This window comes from Papaver somniferum, chromosome 8, assembly GCF_003573695.1.
Source record: "Papaver somniferum cultivar HN1 chromosome 8, ASM357369v1, whole genome shotgun sequence".
Taxonomy (NCBI): Eukaryota; Viridiplantae; Streptophyta; class Magnoliopsida; order Ranunculales; family Papaveraceae; genus Papaver; species Papaver somniferum.
The window spans coordinates 143,328,132-143,345,127 of NC_039365.1; the positions used below are offsets into that span (position 1 = coordinate 143,328,132).

Consider the following 16,996-nt stretch of genomic DNA (forward strand, 5'->3'; position numbering starts at 1 on the left):
AGGCGTGCAATAACAGTCGTTACTCAATAGTGGAAACGACACACAGGCGAGGGTCGAGAATCAGCGACAATACTCTGTTCTATCGTTCTTTTCAGTTTGTAACATTTATAACTGTTGCAAACCCGGTTTTTAATAGTTTTTCTCCATTTCATCTTTGTAAACACCCTTTGAGCAATAAAAGTGAATTTTGAGTGTGTTTCCAACATGATGATGAGCTAATTCTCCCACAACCAAGGCAATGAGGAAGCTATTCACGCATGAATAATGGGTAACTATTTCATTTTCTCTAATTTTTAATTATAATTCACTCAATTACTGCCGTTGCAGAATTTTTAAATGTTTACATAATTTTCTTAATTATTTGTGATTCAATTTGATAGATTATACTTGTTTTAATCAATTGATAGTCTATGCTTGGGGAATACAATTAATATTTGAGAATATGTTTGATTAACTGTGAATTAAGAAATAAGGGACTTAAAAGATAATTAGAGTTTTGGATTATTTTACATAATTTATTCACGTGTGATAGTGGAATCAGTGTCTTGGTTATTCCTAATAATCTTCAATTAAGTTTTGTTTGTTTTTAAATTTCATTTAATCTAAAATCTTTGCTTTCACAAGTCTCAACGAACTTTTTACTACAACTCAATTTGAAATCACATCAAGATGGCATCGAACTTCTACTCAACTGAAGGTACTGTTGAGTTAAGAGATTGATTACTCTTGGCATATATTGAAGGTGGGTTTGTTGAGACAGGAACTAGTGATTGCTACCTTCGGTTCACGGCTTTCAACAATAGACGGACAGGGATTTCAAGCCGTGAAAGCAGTCAGTTGAACTGATGCCGAGACTGAGATGGTTAGGAAATGTCGATTGGTGTTGGAGCTAAATGGACCGGATGGGCTGGGCCTTTCAGAGGTTTCTAGGTCTTATGAGTCTCGAAGCAGCACCTATAGGAACATAAACGAACAGAAAGTGAAAGGAGGAAGGAAGTTCGGACAACAGGAGGCCGACCAGGCTATTGAAGCCGCAACTGACAGAGACCAAAAAGAAAGGAGAAACTTGAAAAGGAGAACGAAGCCGCTGCCATGGTGGAGAGCATAAGACCAATAGAAAAGGAAGCAATATCGGTTTAATCCTTTTTCTTTTGTCATTATTTTTGATGGGTTTTAAGAAACCCATAGCCATGTCTTTCTAATAGTTTTGTAACTAGGGTTCATGGAAAAAGCTACTTTAAGTATAGACCATTATGAAATAAATTGAAATAAATTTGGTATTAGGCTATGAAAATGAATCTCGAAATCCAAATAATCATGGTTTATTGATTTTATAAATAATATGTGTTTTTGTCTCACTGGCTTTGTACAATACAAAAGCCTAAATTCATAAATGTGATAGTTTTGCAATTCAATTTGTTATAGTATTTGATAATCCATGCTTAGGTTAAATCATTTGATGGGTTATGCTTAGACGAGGAAAATAACAATTGTGAATCTACAAATTATCTTTTCAATAATTTTCTTGTCATTATAATTTGATAGCCCATGCTTGGAATACTTTGATGGGTTATACTTAGGAGATGCAAGTCATATTAGAGAAAGTTATACCAATAATAGGTGTTGCAATTGAACAAAGATATAGACTCATATTTGGAATTCGAATTCTTTTCGGTACTCAATTAGAAATAGTAGTGGAATCCATTGACCCTGGTTACCGGCGCTACCTCTTATCGTTTTTATTTTAGTTAAGTTGAGTTTTTGTTTTTGTTTTCATTATTTTAATTCCTTAATTCTTTCAAAAATCCAAAATCAACATTTGTGGTTAGTCGATCAGAATTATTGATTACAGTATTTCCACCTCTCCTCGTGGGAACGACCCGTACTTGCTGTTGTCTACTAGTTAGACGCCATGCGATTGCGGTTATTATATAGGCATTTCCGAAAGCCTATCAATTGGCATTGTGTATTCTACACTATTATAAATAGGCTGTTTAGCCTTTTCAGAAAACATAACAAGCTTTCATACCCCAAAAGTTTTGTATTCTTCCTAGTTTTCAATACCCAACACACACATTTCAATACCATTGCTAATTTCTGAAACTTTTCTGTCCTCCAAGATCAACCCATCTTCCTCTCCATCAAGACCGAAGCAGGACGAAGCGTCTACTATCGTGGTTTAGGCTTGTCCTGTTCATTTTTGATTTTCGAACCTAAATAGAAAGTACCACAGCGGTGCATTTGTTTTACCTATAAGTAATTTTTAGGTATTAACAACGTTTAGGTACGGTTATATATAAATATTGGTATATTTCATTTGTGTGTATCAAGCTAAACCATCTAACGGTGGATATTGATTGCTTATTTTTTAAGCAAACTTAGCTTGAATCTTAAATCAGGAGTTCATCTAACGGTGGATATTAATTGCTCTGTCACTAAGCTATTTTAAATTTGATTATAAGCAACCCTGATCTGAAAGACTATATAAGGGAGAACGCTAGCATATGAGAAACCTAATCTCGACACTTCCATGTGTCCTAGTTGCAAACTAGAGTCGATTCTCCATTAACCTAGGTTTCAAGTTCTTCTGAAAACCATTACTAGGTTTAACTACTTAAAGACTTCATTTGGGATTCGTGAAGCGAGGTCCAACTATTTTCTCTGAGTTGCGTATCCTGATGTTACTTTTTCTATCGTATTGAGTTTAATTTTCTTTGAGGTTACTCGAGATGTATCTCTGATACGTAAGATATAAAAAGTAATCAAAAATTGTGAGGTGACTAATATTTCTAGTTTGCTCTTCGGGAGTATAAGATCGGATTATTAGTTGTGTTTCCTGTTCACCTTGATTTTTATGTTAAAACAGAAACTAAAAATAGAATAGACTTATCTGTGGGAGACATATTTGTTTATAAGTCTTCGACTTTGGGTCGTAGCAACTTCTAGGCTGTAAAGGACGTCATCTAGGGAAATCAAGTATGTAGAGTCTTGCGAGATTTAATAGGCGTAAGGAACGTGACTGTACCTTAATCGGTGTGAGACTTGGTTGGTATCAACTACATTCCGGTCCCAAGTTAACTTGTAGTCGTCTATATTATGTAGCGGCTTAATACAATGTGTTTTTCAAGTTTGGACTAGGTCCCGGGGTTTTCTGCATTTGCGGTTTCCTCGTTAACAAAATTTCTAGTGTCTGTGTTATTTCTTTTCCGCATCATATTTTTCTTTAAATAATTGAAATATCACAGGTGGTGCGTTGTCTAATCATAGTTGATAAGACCTTGTTTGTTGGATAAAACTTGATTGAAACTCGAACATTGGTCTTTGGTACCATCCGGGTTATTCTCATTACAGTCAAGTTCACGGATTTCTATCTGTTTGATTTACTGACTGTGTCGAGAAAGAGATAAAGCTCTTTAATATCTTTCTTGATTACTCATTAACTTCATGCTCTCGGAATTATATTAGAGTTTAGTCCATACAGATTGTCGAACGAAATAGTTGGGTGTGGTTGTTGTACCCCCGCGTTTTCAAATGGGACATTAATTAATACGTCTTCTACTCTTATGCACCCTATTCCCCTATTTTGTACTCTTGAAATTATAGTTGATGCAGATTATCATAAATCTGGTTTATCGACTGGTATTGGTCAGGGTTGTCATTGGATAGCCGAATATTCGACGTTCGTCCGAGTCCATACCGAAAATTTAGGATATTTTATGAAGTTTCGGATACCGCGTACAAATACGAGTACTTTCACCTTATCGGATACGGATACATGAATACTATTACCCTATAATATAATAATCTAATATCCGATAACATATATATATATATATATATAGAACTATTTGTATGAGTTAAATTTACCTAATATTTTCAGACGTTTTGATGATTTTGTTCGAAAAGAAATGAAGAAATGACAAATCCATCAAAGTAATTTGGTGTTAAAATTTTCGAATCACGAGAAGAAGAAGTGATTAAACATGCACATCCAAATTATATGTTTTATCCTTTCTTATATAATTTTCGGATTAACGGATTCAGACATAAAAATAAGTTTCTATTATCCGTCCAATAGTTAACGAATATGGATATCCGGTAAAAATTAGATTTGGACACGAAGCAACCATTACCCGTTCCGTTAAGTACCATTAACAGCTCTAGTATTGGGACGTTAGTTTGTAATCATGCATACAATTTTTGTGGCAGCAAGAACTTACCCGACAAACATGACATATGAATCAAACAAAATCTTGGGCAATGTGTTGAATCCACAAACACTGATATATTAAGTTTGGAGTTGTCAAATTTAGATGTCGAAACATATCTTGAGTTATTTTTAAAGATTACTCTGCCTACATTAGGTTAGAGTTAGGTGATAGAGTCACAAAATGGTTCACATCAACTTATTAATTCAGTTATCCGAGTAGATTGAAGACTTGAAAATGATAGAATACACGATCACATGTATGGAGGATTTCGCCGTCAATAAGGTTACTAACGTGAAGACTGAATTATTGTTTACATCTCTCGAAGATGTACTCACTATCTGGATCAATACTATCTGGATCAATACCTATTGCGATAAATATATATTTTGATATATACTCGAGGATAAATTTTGTCTATAATTTAGCGGGGTGACCTTGACCATCGACTAGGTCAAAGTGTTGAAGAAACCAAAGAGAGTTAATTTGCAAATAAGTTTTCATTGATGCTAGTCATCATATGCTTGGAAAATTAGCTTCTATTATTGCCAAAGAACTTCTTAATGGACAAAAACCCACAGCTGCTTGTTGCAAAGAGATATGTCTTTATGGTGATCTTGTTCGTCAGAAAATAAAGTACTTTATTCTCTCAACGAAGAGGATGAACACTAAAACTTCTCATGGCCGTATTCATTTCATAGCTTCTGCTAAGATCCTTTAGAAGACTATTTGTGGTATGATTCCATTCAAAACAAAGCGTAGGGCTATGCTACTTGCTAGATTTTAGGCTTATGAGGATATACCACGCCCTTATGACAAGATCAAAATAATGGTCGTCCGCGATGCTCTTAAGGTTTCGAGACTTCAACCTTGGCGTACTACTTGTTGGGAGGACTTTTATCTGAGGTTACATCAAGTCATTCTGCTACCATAAAGGAACTCGAAGAGAAGAGAAAGAAGAGATCCCAGGTAGCTTATAAGCGTAAGAAATAGTTAACCAATATGAGGCTCAAGGCCGAGAAGACTGCTCAAGGACAGCTTGGTGCACAACTAGAAATTCTAGGTCCGATTAAGTACTAGATTGTGTAGTAGTTCATTTTTCTAAGTGACAATTTTAAGGATTTTGGGCACCTGATATTTACTTTATTTGTTACAAATTATCCGAGATAATTCCTCGGTCCTACTCGGTCGGAGAGCTTGGAGCGAGGAGTAGTCGAAGCCTATTTATCATAGACTAGTAACAACCGAGCTAATTCATGATGTTTAAACAACGTCGTAGCCAGCGCGGGGACGGGTGCTAAAGTTAGCACATAACCATGAAGAGAATGAACCATCTAAGCGAGGTATCGATGACGGGAGGAGTACTCGAAACGAAAGCTGAAGATAAAACTGACGGTCGAACCAGAAACTACAAATCATTTATATATAAGAAAAACGGTGTCATTAATGACACTGCAACCGCCCATACCTCCCGGTGCATGCCATGATATGTGGCAGCTCGTAACAAGGACTCTGAGAAGGCATTAGGGAAAGGCAATTGACCATTATCGAAGAGAAGCAGTTTAAAGCAGGGAATAATAATTACTATCGTATCAGTTAACAATTGATCCAATAGTCAGGGGACTAATGTTGATACATAAAAATTATTACCTCTCAATAGCGCCAGGGAGCCCTTAGGGATGTTTATCGGTGAAAACTTATTCTGCTGTTTTTGGTAATTTGGGGTGTGTTGATGAGAAACGAGTTCAAACCCTAAACAAATACACTGCACGGGAGTGCTTTTAGGTTCGAGAAATCAATCTGTAAGATTCTGGCCTAAACCAAGAAATGGTCGTTCCAGATTCAATTCGGTCACAAGGTGAAGCAGAAGGGTTGATCTTAGGGAGGGAAGCAAGGAAGGTGTTGAGATTGTAAAGGTGTTGGCTGTTTATGACTTGTATCAGAATGTTGAACTGGCTTGCACAATGTAAGCTATCAGTTCTGGACGTTTTCTAGATACTGTGACAACACTTGGTTTTCTGTCTGTGTTGGAAATAGGTGAAGGACCTATTTATACAAGTCATTGAGCGCAACCCTCATCTCATAGGAAGTGGAGGAGGTGAAGTGATGGAGCAGTAGGGTCGTGTACGGATAGTGATTATCACATGATCACATCTTTGCCCACTTCCCTCATCACTGTTAACCGTCCACCTTTTTCTGACACGTTCCTGTAATAGCGTGTTGCACGCTGCACGTTGTAAACCGCCAGACCAATACCCCAGTAAGAGTCCCCCAGTTTGTGACATGTTTGATGTCTCGAATGAACGGGTCGAATCATGGGACCCGCCGCAAGAAATAGCATACGGTGCTATCAGGTTAAATAACTAAATTATTTATGGAATTGATATTCATGAAATATCGTGTATGCTCGATGCATGTAATGCCTCGCTTATAAGCAAGCAGCTCAAAACAATCGATATGTATGAAGCATCGTTGTTTTAAAGCTCGATTGAACAAGTCGCGGATTGAGCGTCTTAAAATGGCAGCATGTCCAACCATCTTCGAGTGATCGTTTAGAGGCCGCATGGGGGGACCACCATCTGGTCGATCACTCCCTGTAACAGAGTGGCGGACGGTAATCATTGAGACGCTTCGTCGATTGTCTAATTTTAATCCAAGCCGCCCGACCAAGCTGGAAAAGTTAGACGGACGAGATGATTTACGGCACATGTTCATTGTTGTTGATGGATTTTAGGTTTTTTAGAGGTGCGCAAACATCTCCTCTTTGGATTGATCGAATTCAGACATGGGTGCTGGTTTTGGTGAGACCGACCGGTCATGCATGGAGACGGCCAATTGCTATGCATGTCTATACCTCTCGGTCCCATGAAGGTTCGATCTAGGCCACTCGATTTGACCGGCACAAATGAGTGGCCATGATCGATTTGCGACAGAAATCGCTTGCCGCAAAGGATTAGAGGCCGCGTGACATGCCATCTTTGGGCGCGCGTTTCGAGGCGCCTGGCCATAGTCTTCCTAGGACGGCCGGTTACACGCACAGGTGGGCCCATAGTGATCACGTCAACATCCTTGGGACTTCTTGAGTATATATCTACTCCCTCCGTTTAGGCTGGCGAAGATGGATGGACGTGATCGAACTACGACAGATGTGCATTGTCGCAAACTCTAATTAGGGTTTTGAAATAGTCACGCACTCTTGACTTTGGCCAAACGATTTGGTAATCTGTGCTTCTCCTTTGGGAAGACCGATCATGTGGGGCCCACGTTGGGCTAACGGTGAACATATGTGCACCTTCTTGATGGTCCTAGATGCGATCTAAGCCATCCAAATACGCTGGCTAAGTTGGACGGTTGTGATTAATTTAAGACACTAGTGGAATTTCCACGACCCTTAAAAGCATCGCGCCCGTCATGTTTTGAGCAAACGTTCATTGCTCCATGACCATGCCGTGAGCAAGCCGATCAGGTAAGGGTAGAGTGGGCCCACCAACGTGTGTGTTAGCGCTTCCGTAATCATTCATGGGATGATCTAATCCGTCCAACCAGGCTGGAGAAGTTGGACGGTCGTGATCGTTTTAAGATTGCCTTGAACAGCCTATGTTCGATCGAATCTCTACAAAGCAGCACGGCCACCCAACTTAAGGTTGGCACTTGACGGTGCCAGGAGATGTTCGTGTGATGTCCGACCGGCTAGGGCGTAAGTGGTCCCACTGGTGGTCATCACGACAATCGCCTATTCTTGTCAGGGTTTGGCTAGGATTGTTAAATTGTGTGGCCAACTTGTGTGGTTGCGATCGTTTCTTAGACTGATATCGACAGTTTAGATTTACCTTAAGAAAATTAAGCATACTCGATCGGGCTAACCAAAGCGCATCGATGTGAGACTCTCTCTGTCAGAGAGTGAGGTAGCCTGTGTGGGTATTTCATGCACATTTCTATACTAGCACTTCGGGAGATTCATGCTACTCTGATGAGAGTGAACACTCAATCTTCATGTCATGTCAATAATGAGAGTTCGGCTGAGAACATAGCACGGAAAATACTAGGCAAATAATGTATTAATTAATAATGCTGGCATAGAGTAGAATTCACAGTATATTTGGGATTGCTACGGTGTGCACCATTCTAAATGAATTTCATATATATTCTGAGTTGTACAATATATGTATAAGTAAAGAGGTTTGAGCACTCGTTACTTTCAAATAGCTTTTGTTCCTTTGCAGGATGACAGCGCATTTAAATACAGGGTTTTACAATTTTTACCCTGAACTAAAAACCACCATCAACATTAAGTCCCCTGCTTAGTACGTAAAGGTGACATTGTTGCGGGGTAAGCACTAGATGGTGACAGATAAAGAAATTCTCAATAGGAGTTCGATGCACATTACCAGGATAGAGACTGGCTTGGTCCTTGCGTAGGGCACGTTTCCTTTCAGCGCGGTTATCATCAGATAGATAAGTATCTACTTGATTGTTATCCCGTATCCGGATCCATTATGCACAGCAAGTAGAGGCTTATTTTCTTCCTGGGATCTAGCTGATTTACAGAATATAAAGAAGATGTTGAGCCTTTCTTCCCATCGCAGAATTGCTCCTCTTCTTCTTTGTTTCAGGTATTGCTCCATGTTCATTGTGCAATTTTGATTTTTGATTGATAATAACAATTTTATTTACCAGCTGTTGGTATGATCATATCGTCCCTTTTTGCAGTATATGATGGGGACTGCTGGTGATGATTATTCTTTTACTTCTCCAGAGAAGAGATTCGAAGTCGACAAACCTGAGGCTAGCGCGTTCGAGGAGGTGATGGCCAAAATAGATCCTCCATTTCGTGAAGCTGATCGTGCCATAAAGGGTATGTCTCTTCTGCAACTACGTTTCATTCGGGAACGTGCTCGAGATTTCTTGGCTTCGGCCGGCATGGAGGAAGAATGGAGGTGCGACGAAGCGTCTCAGCTGCCGAGTGCGAGAGCTGAAAGGTTTGCAGCTCGGACAAAGCGATGAAGAATCAAGCATCAGCGAGCTTCCAGTGAAAACAAGTATGATTACCCTGTCCACGATGGAATCATCATCCTCGATTATGACATTGGCGAACCAGAGCATCTTCAGAAAGCTGTTGGGGCAGTTCTTGAGGGAGAGATCGAAGTACCTCCCATGAAAGGTATTGAAGCAATAGTCGGAGGGAAGGCTGACGCGGCTGCTGAGGACATCATGATAGATGCATCTGGAGAAGATGTTGAAACAACTCCCAAAGATGACGTCTGCGCGTATCTTGAAGGGAATATTGAAGCAACTGTTGAGGGAGACTTTGAAACGTCGTCAGAAAAGGAGGTCGAGGCAGACTCCAGACCGGATGCAGTAGCTTGTGATGAAGATGTTGAAGCAGTTTCCAATGATGGCTCTGGTGGAGACACGACTGACCTCACTGATAATTATACTTTCCTCTTGTCTTCCTCAATCTTTTTTTTTTGTAGATGAACGCTTCTTCATAGTTTGTAGGCATTTCTTTTATACTCAGCAGTGACTGAGTTTTGGTTTGATTAAACAATGGTTCTTCTATTTATGTTATCTTGAGACCCAACTAGGGACATAATACAATCCCCCTATTTCATCAATTCATGCATATAATCAGTGATGCGTTTTATGTGTACTGTCTCTGTGATGATTGCTCACTGTCCCAAACAATGAAGGAGGATGTGATAATGAAAGCCATAGATTAACCACGAACCTGTATTCCAGTTGGCAAAGTTTCACAAATCCCATTGTGGTGACGCCACTTCATTGTTGGAGTAGATTGTTCCCTCTGACAACCCACACAGATCCTCTTTGCCCTTTCTTCCAATACGTATTCCTTCGATGTTTCTCGAAAGATATAGGATGTTTTTTTAGGGTTTTGTCTTTCTGGTTTGAACTGATGGGTAATAAGGGTTTTAAGTTCGTTCACGACATTTTGTCATGGTTCGGGAGTAAAGAGGTTTCTAAAAGGAAATAATACTTTGATTAACTGATAAATTGAAACCCTAATTATGAATGCAAGCAGTGCAATCATCTTGGAGAAATTACAAATATTGCATGAAAGAGGAAATTGCTGGAAGAAATACTAAGGTGAACGCTGGAGGAAAAAGTAGCACAGTGTTTTAGGTATGGAGAATGTTGGAGGAAACAGTAGCACATCGTTTTTAGATATTGTAGGGCTCAAGCCATCGTGAGTGAATCGTCATGCCTTCTAATTTGTCAGCATTAATGAGCTTGCAGTAACCACCTAAGATAACATCTACCACCAGGTATGGCTTATCTTCCTTTTCTGTAGGTGAATCAGATTGAGCGATCACTTTCACTGTCACATCTCCAACTTGAAACGCGGTCGTCTTTATTACAAATCTCCAATTTGAAATTGGTTTGGGCGTTGCACATCTACTTGGTCTTTGGACTCATCATCTTTAATCGAGACAACTTCTAAACTTTTGACAAAACATTTGAAAGGACCAGCATCCCATTCACATCTCCTAATGGCGGTCGGGTTGTTGATTGGAGCAAGTCCCGGGGACTCATCAGAAGGAGGAGTGACTGGTTGCAAAAAGGGTTGTTTGATAAGACTTACTTGGGTTCGGAATCTTCTGACATATGATGATGGGCTTTCTCCAGGTAATTTCGTCATGTTTGTGAGTGATTGATACGGAAGCAAATAGTCTTCGGGATTGGATGGCTTGTTGGAGATCCTATCAGGTATAGACACTGGCAGAGGACATACCCCTAACTTATCTTTGTTGTCGTGCACCCATGAGCGCCCCAGAATCATATCATAGTTCCGGTAATCTTTCACAATATGAAACTTACCGTGTGTTAAAGCGTCTCCTATCTTGATCTCGAGGTCGGTGTACCCATAAGTGTCTCTGGACTCTCCTTCAAATTTTTTAATTGTGGTTGGGCGATGAACAACGTCCTGCTTCGAGATCTTTGCAGCTTTCAGGGCCTTGATGGTGACGATGTTGAAATCAGATGTTACATCAATCAACACGTTTTCAAACTCGACATCCTTCAAGCGAGCGACAGTTAGGAGTCCCCAGTTACATCTTGCGTTTCCTAGGAAGGACTGCGGTTCAGGAGCAACTTCCTTAACTGAAACAGACGCTTGCATGATACGACACGGTTAAGAGCCCCAAACATGTCTTGACGCTGTGACTTTGAGAAATACATAATTTCACTCAATCATTCCATCATAGAATGCACAGTCTTGTGAACAGAGTCCCCAGAAATCATGCAACTCCTGACAGGAAAGGGGTCTCTGTTAATTCCTTCGTTTCCTAGTTGAAGTTCTCCCGCATCCACCTTCTCTTTTAAAATGCGCTTCAACTTGTTGCAGTCACTGGTTAGGTGATTGACGAACCTGTGATAACGACAATATTTTGGATTCGCCATCTCTTATTCAGTTGGCGGACGTCTAAGAGGAGGTAGCTTGATTGCATCATCTTGAATCCATGCTTCCAGGAGTTCAATGACTTCATCTATTGGAAATGGGAAGTCTGGAGCATCTCCAGCTTCAGGAGCTTTATCCGCGGATTTCCGGGATGTGATTGTCTGCGCTGGCTGCGCGTTTGGGTTGTTATTCCGTTGCTGGAGCTTTCCTTTTTCCTCCTTCACCTACCACGCTTACTGAATGACCGGTGTTGTATTGATTGTTAATAAGATTCCCGTTTCCTCGAGTTTCATGCGCATCCTCACCCCTGGCCGGTCTGGCTCTTTCTAAAAGTGCTGGTGCGGTTGTAGCCGATCGTTTAGCAGCTTCATGGAGTTCAGAGAATGTTTGGAAGCGCAGGTTTTCCAGTAAAGCATGATAAATGGGAAACATACCGTTAATGCACGACTCCACCAATTTCTGTTCGGTTATATTTGGATCATGACAGTCCAAAGCTTGAATTTGGAATCTCTTGACGTAATCGTTCGATGCTCGTTGTTTCGCTGAAACATTCTTCCCAAGTCTGAGAACGTGATTTGCTCGGACACGAAGAAATACTTCTTGTAAAAGGCGGTGACCATCTCACACCAGTTTGATATGTTGTTTGGTGCGATGTTGTTATACCAGGTGTATGCTCTTCCAGTAAGCAATTTGGAGAATTCTTTCAGGCGGAGGACGTGATTGTATTCGTGTTCTCCCAAAGATTCCAGAAAACGAGAAATGTGTTCGCGAGCGTTACCAGTACCATCGTAAAGGGAAAACTGAGGATAGGAATATCCTCTTGGTAGGGGAACTCTCTGCACATCAGGAGGATATGGAGGTTGATGTTGGTGCAGGTCCACAGGGTTTTCCTTGCCTCGATTTTGGAGAATTCGTTCCAGATCTTCACGAGTGATGAAGTTGGATGGATGGTTCCTTTCCCATGGGAGTTCAGGATCAATACGGGATTCTTCATCTAGGTAGGCACGTCCTGCTGAAACACTCGCACCAGGCGTGTTGAAGGTACTCCTTATTAGTTCCAGGGGCTGTCGTGACTCTTGTGGCAATCATTCTGTTAATGTCTTGAGGAAAGTGAATACCTCCTTCTGGGTCGAAGCCATGTTTGTCTGAGCGTTAGCGAGAATTTCTTTCCTCTCCATCAAATCAACAATGGTGATAGGGGGTTGGCCTCCTCTGACTCCTCCGGCCCCTCGTCCTGACGGGGGAATGGCAGTTGCTCTGGTGACGACTGGAGGTGTTACACTTGAAGAAATGTTGGGGTTTGCGGCTGCTCTGGCTCTGGTAAAGGGAGGTGTCACCGAGGGAATATCTCCTGCTCCGCTGGTATTGGTGGTAGAGGACGTAGCCCCACGAGATGCATTGATCGTATTGACAGGCTGAATGTAAGTGCCACTGACAGGGACATCAACGCCGAGAGTGTTGTCAGTGCTAGTTCCATCGAAATTGGTCTTCGATACATACCTTAGATCCACCATTTTGAATTTTGAGAAAATTGAAATGAAATTGAAAATTAATCTTGTAACCGAGAGATTAATCTCCCGTTGTGGTCGCCAGTTGTTTATGGGTAAAAACTGATTCTGATGTTTTTGGTAATTTGGGGTGTGTTGATGAGAAACGAGTTCAAAACCTAAACAAATGCACTGCACGGGAGTGCTTTTAGGTTCGAAAAATCAATCTGCAAGACCTAAACCAAGAAACGGCCGTTCCAGATTCAATTCGGTCACAAGATGAAGGAGAAGGGTTGATCTTAGGGAGGGAAGCGAGGAAGATGTTGAGATTGTAAAGGTGTTGGTTGTTTATGACTTATATCAGAATGTTGAACTGGCTTGCACAATGTAAGCTATCAGTTCTGGACGTTTTCTGGATACTGTGACAACACTTGGTTTTTCTGTCTGTGTTGGAAATATGTGAAGGACCTATATATACAAGTCATTGAGAGCAACCCTCATCTCGTAGAAAGTGGAGGAGGTGAAGTGATGGAGTAGTGGGGTCGTGTACGGATAGTGATTTTCACACGATCACATCTTTGCCCACTTCCTTCATCACTGTTAACCGTCCACCTTTTCCTGACACGTTCCTGTAATAGCGTGTTGCACGCTGCACGCTGTAAACCGCCAGACCAATCCCCCAGTAAGCATCCCCCAGTTTGTGACATGTTTAATGTCTCGAATGAATGGGTCGAGTCGTGGGACCCGCCGCAAGAAATAGCATACGGTGCTATCAGGTTAAATAACTAAATTATTTATGGAATTGATATTCATGAAATATCGTGTATGCTCGATGCATGTAATACCTCGCTTTTAAGCAAGAAGCTCAAAATAATCGATATGTATGAAGCATCGTTGTTTTAAAGCTCGATTGAACAAGTCGCGGATTAAGCGTTTTAAAATGGCAGCATGTCCAACCATCTTCGAGTGATCGTTTGGAGGCCGCATGGGCGGGCCACCATCTGGTTGATCACTCCCCGTGACAGAGTGGCGGACGGTAATCATTAAGACGCTTCATCGATTGTCTAATTTTAATCTAAGCCGTCCGATCAAGATGGAAAAGTTGGACGGACGAGATGATTTACGGCACATGTTCACTGTTGTTGATGGATTTTAGGTTTTTTAGAGGTGCGGAAACATCTCCTCTTTGGATTGATCGAATTCAGGCATGGGCACTGGTTTTGGTGGGACCGACCGGTCGTGCGTGGAGACGGCCCATTGTTGTGCATGTCTACACCTCTCGGTCCCATGAAGGTTCAATCTAGGCCACTCGATTTGACCGGCAAAGATGAGTGGCCGTGATCAATTTGCGACAGAAATCCATTGCCGCAAAGGATTAGAGGACGCGCGACATGCCATCTTTGGGCGCGCGTTTCGAGGCGCCTGGCCATAGTCTTCCTAGGACGGCCGGTTACACGCACAGGTGGGCCCATAGTGATCACGTCAACATCCTTGGGACTTCTTGAGTATATATCTACTCCCTCCGTTTAGGCTGGCGAAGATGGATGGACGTGATCGAACTACGACAGATGTGCATTGCCGCAAAACCTAATTAGGGTTTTGAAACAGTCACGCACTCGTGACTTTGGCCAAACGATTTGGTAAGCTGTGCTTCTCCTTTGGGAAGACCGATCGTGTGGGGACCACGTTGGGCTAACGACGAACATATGTGCACCTTCTTGATGGTCCTAGATGCGATCTAAGCCATCCAAATACACTGGCTAAGTTGGACGGTTGTGATCAATTTAAGACACTAGTGGAATTTTGACGACCCTTAAAAGCATCGCGCCCGTCATGTTTTGAGCAAACGTTTATTACTCCATGACCATGTCGTGAGCAAGACGATCAGGTAAGGGTAGAGTGGACCCGCCAAAGTGTGCGTTAGAGCTTTATTAATCATTCAGGGGATGATCTGATCCGTCCAACCAGGCTGGCGAAGTTGGATGGTTGTGATCGTTTTAAGACTGCCTTGAACAACCTTTGTTCGATCAAATCTCTACAAAGCAGCACGGCCACCCAACTTAGGGTTGGCGTTTGACGGTGCCAGGAGATGTTCGTGTGATGTCCGACCGTCTAGGGCGTAAGTGGTCCCACTGGTGGTTATCACGACAATCGCCTATTCTTGTCAGGGTTTGGCTAGGCTTGTTAAATTTTATGGCCAACTTGTGTGGCTGCGATCGTTTCTGAGACTAATATGGACAGTTTATATTTCCCTTAAGGAAATTAAGCATGCTCGATCGGGCTAACCAAAACGCGTCGATGTGAGACTCTCTCTGTCAAAGAGTGAGGTAGACTGTGTGGGTATTTCATGCACATTTCTATATTGGCACTTCGGGAGATTCATGCTCCTCTGCTAAGAGTGAACACTCAATCGTCATGTCATGTCAATAATGAGAGTTCGGCTGAGAACATAACACGAAATATACTAGGCAAATAATGTATTAATTAATAATGCTGGCATAAAGTAGAATTCACAGTATATTTGGGATTGCAACGGTGCGCACCATTCTGAATGAATTTCATATATATACTGAGTTTTCCAATATATGTATAAGTAAAGAGGTTTGAGCACTCGTTACTTTCAAATGGCTTTTGTTCCTTTGCAGGATGACAACGCATTTAAATACAAGGTTTTACAATTTGACCCTGAACTAAAAACCACCATCAACAAGGGGAAGGCAAGGCCCAACGTAACGCATTGGGGACTTGGGGATTAGAGCCCAAGCCCGCTCTGAATGTCCATGAGATAGGAAGGATAAAGAGGAAATTATTGAAGGAGGAAAAAGAATCTGTGACAGCTTACAAGGTGACAGAATTCCGTAACAGCACTGGTGTTATATAAAATTCTGGATAATTATGTTAGATTATTTATCGAGAATAGTGGATTCCTAGTCAAATCCTCTTGAATTTTGAAACGAAGCCCGAAAAACGGAGCATTATGACACCTGAATCAATAATAATTAACCGAAACCAACTTTAAGCCATTTATATTACGTAGAAAAAGTAACTCAAGTCACCTATGGACTTCTATATTATACCACAAAAATTTCAGACCATATAACTGAATTGTGGTAGAAGTAGGATGTAAAATTCACTTATAAACCGCTAATGACTTGATATCTAAATAAGATGTTGTAATTAGAACGTATAAACATGGTTCCAGAAGACATTCCATTGAAACATGAATCGAAAATATAAGTGAATGCAATTCAAAATTCTAACATTTTCGCATTAAGCATACTATAACAGAAGATATCGCGATTAATTAATGATTGGTTAGTATTACATTCATATGACTAATTGTCAAATGAAATTAAAATTCTAAAATCTTATAGAATAAAAGGATCAATAACTGATCAGTACGCGCGTCTAACCCAAGTAACATCTCTTTGACACAAATTGTTTAATTATATAATTTTTCATGTAAAAAAAATATCGGTTTTGGAAACTAAAATTCGTAGTTATATGTTAAAAAAAAAATGGAAAGTTTTGCGTGGAGGTAACTTCCTTACATATCGTTTTTTATATTGCAATCAAATTTTTGTGATGCTACCCCTGAATATAAATATAGTGGAAGAGATAAGCCCACTATAACTGTAAACATGCAATAAAAAAGATTGATTAGCTGTGACCACGATTTATGCAATCAAATCTTCGGCTATTTTCTATTTTTATATTCAGTGGTAGCATCACAGAGATTTTATTACAATGTGAAAACCGATAGCCAAAGTAAGGAAGTTACTTCCACGTAAAACTTTCCATTTCTTTTTTGAAATTGTGAAATTTAGTTTCCATAACCGATATTTTTCCCACATGAGAAATTATGTGTCAACGAGATGTTACTT

General features: G+C 40.7%; 1 pseudogene; it reads left to right on the forward strand.

Moving 5' to 3' along the window:
* The first annotated feature begins 870 nt into the window (after positions 1 to 870).
* LOC113306124 lies at positions 871 to 5,288 on the forward strand (annotated as a pseudogene).
* Positions 5,289 to 16,996: the final 11,708 nt, after the last annotated feature.